The sequence below is a fragment of the Rhamphochromis sp. 'chilingali' genome (assembly GCF_963969265.1).
Source record: "Rhamphochromis sp. 'chilingali' genome assembly, chromosome: 12".
In the NCBI taxonomy this organism is placed as follows: domain Eukaryota; kingdom Metazoa; phylum Chordata; class Actinopteri; order Cichliformes; family Cichlidae; genus Rhamphochromis; species Rhamphochromis sp. 'chilingali'.
Window position 1 is genome coordinate 15,141,263 of NC_137939.1, and position 7,348 is coordinate 15,148,610.

Sequence of the window (7,348 nt, forward strand, 5' to 3'; positions counted from 1 at the left end):
CCTTCACTTGAACTTTGCAAGAATCCTGGATGCAGGGAAACAGTAGTAAGGTTGCCACACTAAATTTTTTAACTTTGTTTTGTTTTATTTACACCATTTCTCATGACTAAATGTATTATATTCTTTTTCCATTCTGCAGTAATTTAGCACAGTACAGAACAGATGACAATAGATGACATCAATAAACCCTCAGAGGCCTGGCCTAAGCCCCTCCCTGAGGAGTTCAGGCATGCTCCTCCACATTGAAAGGAGCCAGTTGTGGTGGCTCGGGCATCTGATAAGGATGCGTCCTGGCTGAGGTGTTCCAGGCATGTCCCACCGGGAGGAGGCCCCAGGGCAGACCCAGGACACGCTGGACAGATTATATCTCTCAGCTGGCATGGAAACGCCTTGGTGTTCCCCTGGATAAGCTGGAGGAGGTGACCAGAGAGAGGGAGTTCTGGGCTTCTCTGCTTAGGCTGCTGCCCTGGCGACCCAGCCCCGGATAAGCGGAAGAAAATGGATGGAGGTCTGGCCTAAGTCATTATAGGTGCTAACCTACATTAACCCTATATTTTGGAGGAGGCCAAAACTGACCTTTTTGTTAAAAAAGCATGAATAGTTTTTCACATGTATCAGTTAGAAGGATTACTTTGTTCCCCATTTTCCAAGTGGTGGATGTGCAAATTGGCCTGCAGGTGTGCATCAATTGTGGACAGGCTAAAACAACTATTTTTGTATTTTTGTCTTTGAACTTCAGCAGGTTCATGTTGACCATGTCTACATGCCTAAATGCACTGAGGTGCTGCCATGTGATTGGCTGTTTACATATTTGTATTAATGAGCTGAACAGGTATACCCAACAAGGTGACCAGTAAGTGCAGAAGTTTTCTTTTACATTGTAGAAGTCTGGTTAGCTCTTCTCCAAAGTGCATGCTGATCTAAGCTGACTGGCTGCTGGTGCTTCAAATCTAAGTAGACAGAAGCTTTTCCCAAACTGTTTGACAATGTCAAATGAGCTACCCACCATGAGGGAAAAAACCCCGTGAGTGACTAATACTGAAAAGTGAAATATATGAGACAGCTCAGTCCTCTTTTGAGAGTGTGATTTTGGAGATAATGATCCTCCACAGAGTTGGCTAACCTCTCACTGCTCTACTTTTTCACAGCTCAGTTGTCTTATTATCAGCTGTATGGATGAATGCAGCAGCCGTTACCTGACACGAACCTTTTCTGTGGTCTGTTTCCACAAGCTGTCTAAAGCGACCGAGTGGTTTTCTAATACACTCATCTGTTCACTTGCTCTCTGCCTCTCCTCATCTCCGTCTGCTCCTGTGCTCCGTCCCTAAATGACTCTGTCTTCCTCTCTTATGTCTCCATCTGTTACCATGTCTAGTGGTGTTTACTCACCTCTTCCTCTCTCTCTTCTTTTGCCATCCCCATCTGCTTGCTTGGTCCTTTTGGTATTTGAAGCATTTCTTGCCTGAGTGTTCATCCTGTTTGCTCCATTTCATCACATGGTATTAATGCGCTTCTCTGCAGAATCGACTTTTATGTATACCTGTCACTTTTAGAATGATTTTCAGATGTCTGCAAGCCTGTGTGCTTAATATTTATGGGAGAGAAGGCCCAGGACTTGGAAATGGATTGAGGTCGCTAATGCATACAACTGGAGATATTTTATAGATGTACTGCATTACAAAACCTGCATAACTGATGAGTGCAAGATATTTGCCTCCTCTTCTGAGAATCACCCAAATTAACCCCCGCGCCTGCAAAACCACACAGGAACCTATTTTTTGAACACTATTGAGCACAAACACAAGTCTGTTCATACATAACCTTCCTGTGAAACCAAATACTTAGAAAACAGCTGGTTCATTTTTAGAGGATTCCCACAGATGAATGCTTTGGGATGAATATTTTGTCTCAGGTACACCCAGTTTGCACTACAAAGGGTAGCCATGGGGCTGCAGCAGGTTGCAGGATGTCTTCTGATTAGCAAATGAGTTCTGGGCTTTGGGGCCTTGGGATTATATAAGGCTGTGTCTGATGTTTTACACAACAACTTCTTATAGAAAGCCACATAAAAATTACAAATTGCATTCACGTAAGTCGGAACAGCTGAGGGACACCTTAAATTAAACCTCATTTAAACACTCAAAATGACTCCTGATGTGATGTAGCGGCATTGCCATGGTGCCAAATGTTCCCTCACTGGTTGCTGAAAGAGGAGAGTATAGTAGTGGGCCCAGAGCCAGCATGGCAATGGTACAGCATCAGGAACCAAGGCAACAGATTCCCTGAACAGATTTAGCTCTCCGCTCAGAGGCTTTCTAAGAGTAAGTTTGGCTCGGTTTTAAGTATTAGTTGCAAATACCTTTGATTTCTGGTTTGGGGTGAAAGCCACTCTGTTAGAGGAGCCTGGGAAAGTTTTTCATTTTAGCTTCCTAATACCTGCTCATACAAAGCTAATAACAGCAAACATGACATCTGACAATTGCAATGACATTGAAGGGATGCACATCTTTCAGCTGTCTGATAAGAAGCATCACATGTATTTAAAGTGACCGTTTTATACGACTAATTTTTATCTTGTTTGTTGCAAAGTTCATACAAATGCAAACTCGGGTCAGGCTGCTTCTCATAGCAAACTGACCGCAGTCAAATTATCAACCCAACTTCCCTCCTAAAAGGGCAAATTGTTTAGCAACATGATCACACAGCAGACAAGTTCTCCAATCTAAATGACAGAAAAGGTTGCCCAAAAGTTGTTTTCTCATCTTGCACTCATATCAAGAGGACAGCGTTGTGCATCAATTGTACTTTCTGGTGTGTCAGTACTACAGTTTAGGTTTGGTTAGGTGTAGCGCCAAATGAAAACATTAAGCTGAGGTTAGTTGTAGTTAAAAGAAACCAACCTTGACTTTTAGGAAGTGGGGCAGCAGAGTGGTGTCAAATGTCACAGCCACAGACTTACCGTCCTTCTGGCTTTGGAACTTCTAACTGAAGGTGTAGTCAGTGTTGCGTTACTGGTTTTATGTTTCCCCTGCTGTGGGAATGTTTTCTAGAAACTACATTTTGGTGTTTTAGTACAGAGGTGTTTCACAGCCTGTTTTAGAGTCTGTGGCGTGTGGTTTGTACTGGTTCATGTTAATGCTTTATTGGTCATCAAAGTTTAAATTCATTTCCAAGTAATAACTGCTTGAGTCATAACAAAGTTTAAACAATTTAAATCTATTCAATTCAATTCAATTTTATTTATAAAGCGCCAAATCACAACAAGTCGCCTCAAGGCGCTTTATATTGCACAGTAGATCCTACAATAACAGATACAGAGAAAAACCCAACAATCATATGACCCCCTATGAGCAAGCACTTTGGCGACAGTGGGAAGGAAAAGGAAAAATCTGTCATGATAGTGCAAGTTGCTAAATTAATATATGTGATATGAAAACATGAAATGTATGTACAAAGTCTTTTCCCCATGACACAGTGTAACCCGCTTTGAATGCCAGAAGCTCCTTTGCTGTCACGAACCTTTTCATAAGTGTCGCTCTTGATGGACGTCCATTGTTTTTGTATTTTGAGCCATTAAAGTTCCTACTTCAGGACAGATCCTCTTCAACTCAAAAGGAAACTTCCGACTGTGTGGTGCAGCACCAGCAGCTGCCATATTAAAAAAAGAAAAGAACAAAACTTTAAATATTACCAGAGGCATTGTATGAAGAATTTGAACACATAGCTCTAAAAATTAATCAAAACACAGAAAAGTGAAGCAACCATCAAGTGTAGGTTTGATTAACCCTAAATCTTGGAGCAAATACAAGAGGTTTGTTATTCTCAGCTATGTGAAGCATCCACGCACTGCAAAGCAGTGTAGATGAAGCTGAAATAAAGTTACAAGTAGAACAGCACAATTATCAAACCGCATCTGAACTGATATAGTCGGGCCTACACACCAGCAAATAGTCCTTCTACTACTTCTGGCACAGAGGAGGTCTAAGGTTCTTTGCATGCTTAGCAATACTTGAAGGAAATTGTCACTTGTTGTATAATGTGCATTATACAAGTCCAAGGAGCACAAAATTGATGCTTTCAACCACACATCTTTCCATCTTGATGTTGTTGAGATTATAAAGAACTGGGATCTTCCAACTTTTTGAGCTTGTGGCAGTTGTTTGTCTTGATCAACCAGGTAAGGAAATCCCCCAAACTTGACTGAACTAGTTGTTCAACCTTAGGTGTTCAAAAACTGGGGTAGCTCAGTTGTTGTAATACCAATTACCAACTTCCTATTATACTGCATTAACATTCTGACTGATTAAATGAGTGCAAACAAGAAAAAAAGCCATATGAAGACATTCAGGGACCTCAACAGTGGGCAATTAGTAAAGACTGCATATGAAGAAATGATGAGAAGCCAGTCAATAAGTGCACCAAACCTGCCTTGTTCTAATGGCCACCATGGGTGAGTCGCCTGGTTGGACAAAAAGTCCAGTTAGATAGAAGTCTACAGGAAAATAACGCTAAAGCTATCTATGACCTCGATAAACCCTTTTCTAATGAGTTTATGGTCATGACCACTTTTCAAGTCACACTGACGCTGGGTTTGTAAATTATGGTTAAGTAATGAGTGTGCAGTATAACTTATTTTCATGACTAGACGGCAAAAATGCTCAGCTTGAAGCTTCACCACAGGACTTCCATAATCAGTGGCTTATCTGACAGTGGCTGGTAACTATCTTTTATGTATAATCTATATTAGTTATCTCCCAAAAAGTGCCATGTCATTTTTCTAATGACATGTTAATCAACACAGGAAGCCTTTAAAAACAAATAAATATGCAAACAAAATTTGATAACAATATATGTGCAGTATAGGGTGCAGTCTGATCGCACCCTGCCCATCCTCAGCTCTTCTTTGAGATGCAGTAGTAAATACAATCGATATCATGAAAATGTCAAAGCCAAAAGTTGGATGGAATTTGGTGGTAACTATCAACACTGCAGAATTTTCCCCAAAACACAGGATAAACCATCCAAGCGACTAGTGGCGTGATAAACAATGATAAACTCTGAGGAATGCACTGACTCAGAGTGGATCTGGGGGCTGAAAAATTTCAATAAAAGTGGGTTACAGAGTGAGACCAGTTCATGCAAGGTCAACATCAAAGCTGTAACTCTAGCCATATTCCCACGAGATCTATGCTTCAGCTCAGAGCTTCAAAATCTAATCACTCCTAATAGAACAGTATTGGATTCACAGTACTCTTCTCTCTCTCTCTTATTCTCAGTCACCTCGTATGTCTTCTGCTTCTTATTCTCCCCATCCCCCAACCCCGCCCCTTTCTTTTTTCCCTCTCCTGTATCTCATAGTCCTTGGTGGGTGTGGAGGCCTTCTTCTGGCTCTGACGAGGGATGGCTTTATCTGAGTTTTTCAGACAGCCAGTCAGTCAGCAAATCAGTTACTCTATCACTACAGACACACTCGAGCAGCCCAGCATGCCACTGACTCATCAAGCCATGCAATCAGCCATTCAGCAAGCAGGTAAGCAACACGGAGGAGGAAGTTAGTAGACCACATGTCAGCATGAGCATTGTGTATCTGTTGTCAGATACACAATGTATTCCTTTCCCCTGCCTCCCACCCTCCTTCCTAGTAATAAGCAGTTTTAGCTATTTTCCACTAAAGGAAACCCATTCCCTTTAAGCCAAATGATTGGTTTTCTTTTACTGGTGAATTTTCTTCTGCGAAGCAAAAACAGAAAGAAACTGAGCTTCAGATTACTCTGAAGACCGAGCTTCTGACTCGTGGAGATTACTTGTTCATGCACTGACCTCATTAACTGAAATGTTTACTATGAGCATCCACCATTATAATCTCAGGAATACTGTACATCAGGTGCCTGCCTGTGAAGCGTTTTTGTTTCACCTGAGAAGCCTGCAAAATGTCTCTTATTTTGAAAATTTACAATTTTACCCAATTGTTTAGGGCATTCTTGCATTTGACTTCCTGTCCTCCTTATCTGTTCTGACCAGGATGACGTTACTTCATTGTAAAATAGAGCCGTTTTGAACCACAGGGAGAGCCACGTCTGGGACAATTCTGGGATGCTTCTGTAACGCCATCCAGCATGTTTAGCTCCATTGGCTGTGCTGGAGCAAGAATGTGGCAAGGGTGTAATCTTTGTAATCTTGGGCTAACAGTATGTATACATGTGACAGAAAATAAGGAAGGATCAAAGAGAGGATCAAAAACTCACTTCAGGTTTATTAATGCTTGTCTTTTTTTTCAATGAAGTTTAAGTGCATGGTTGAAAAGCAATAATATTTGGGATGTGAAATGAAAGCCAAAAATCCTGAAGCCATATAAGGAACAAATCTTCAAAATAAAGCAGGAAACAAAAGAGGGAACAGGATTAGCAAACCTACACTAGCAACAGTGAACCACAGACAAAAGAACAAAGAAGAAAAAGAAAAAAAACAGGAAGCAAGAAGCAACATTAAAAACACATAGGAAGTGATGGACTAAGAGTTATAAAGAAAAACCACAGGCATAGACAAAGCCCATGGCAACTGGATGAGTTTGTGGAAGATCAGCATGTGTACGATGTAGCAAGTGCACCATAAGATGCTCAGCATTTCTTAGGAGAGGAAAACTAGACCCCCGCTTAAAGCCCAATCCTCCAGTGTGAAAGTAAAGCAAACTCCCACATGTCGAGGAGTGACCTGTGAGTAAGCCTCTGCTAACATGTTCCATGTAGAAATAGTCATTCAGTCTACCAGGTCTTTGTTTAGCTGTGCTAAGTGCTAAGTGTACTTTTTTCTGCCTAGCTAGTTAGCTAAGAATTCATCTGATCAGGCCACAAGTTCACACAGACCCTAACGGTGTTGTAACACTCCGCCTCTGTGTTTCCCTGCATGGGCTACCTGACAGCAGGTTTCTGGAAACCTGTCAGAACACAGCAGGCACACACTCATAACTGAGCCACAGCTGTTTGTCTTGGACAGAAGTAGAGGAGAAGGGAGATGTTTTCCACCTCCCCTAAGCCTGTGATTCAGCTAGAGAGCCAAAGTGGAAGGATGAGGTATTGTCTCGTGGTCAGAGAATGAACTCATCCCCCCCCCACATGAAAACAGTCACAGAAAGGAGGACCGTCGAGGGGAGTGCAGGGGCGGGAGGTGGGGGGGCAGTAGGTCGGGATGATGTGGCACAAGGGGCCAGACGTGGTTTTTTTCAGACAGACTTAAAAAACCACTAGCAGTGATGGAAATGATGTGTTGCTACTTGGTCTCAAAACCACAAAAATTCTGCCTACAAAGCCTTGGCACAAACGAGACATCAGTGACTCCGGCTTAGAAATAT

General features: G+C 41.9%; 1 long non-coding RNA gene across 1 annotated transcript; it reads left to right on the plus strand.

Annotated features, from left to right (window-relative positions):
* Positions 1-271: 271 nt before the first annotated feature.
* Positions 272-7,129, plus strand: LOC308407787. Its single transcript, XR_013973719.1, has 3 exons — positions 272-529; positions 5,359-5,530; positions 6,022-7,129. It is a non-coding gene; the product is annotated as an uncharacterized lncRNA (long non-coding RNA).
* Positions 7,130-7,348: the final 219 nt, after the last annotated feature.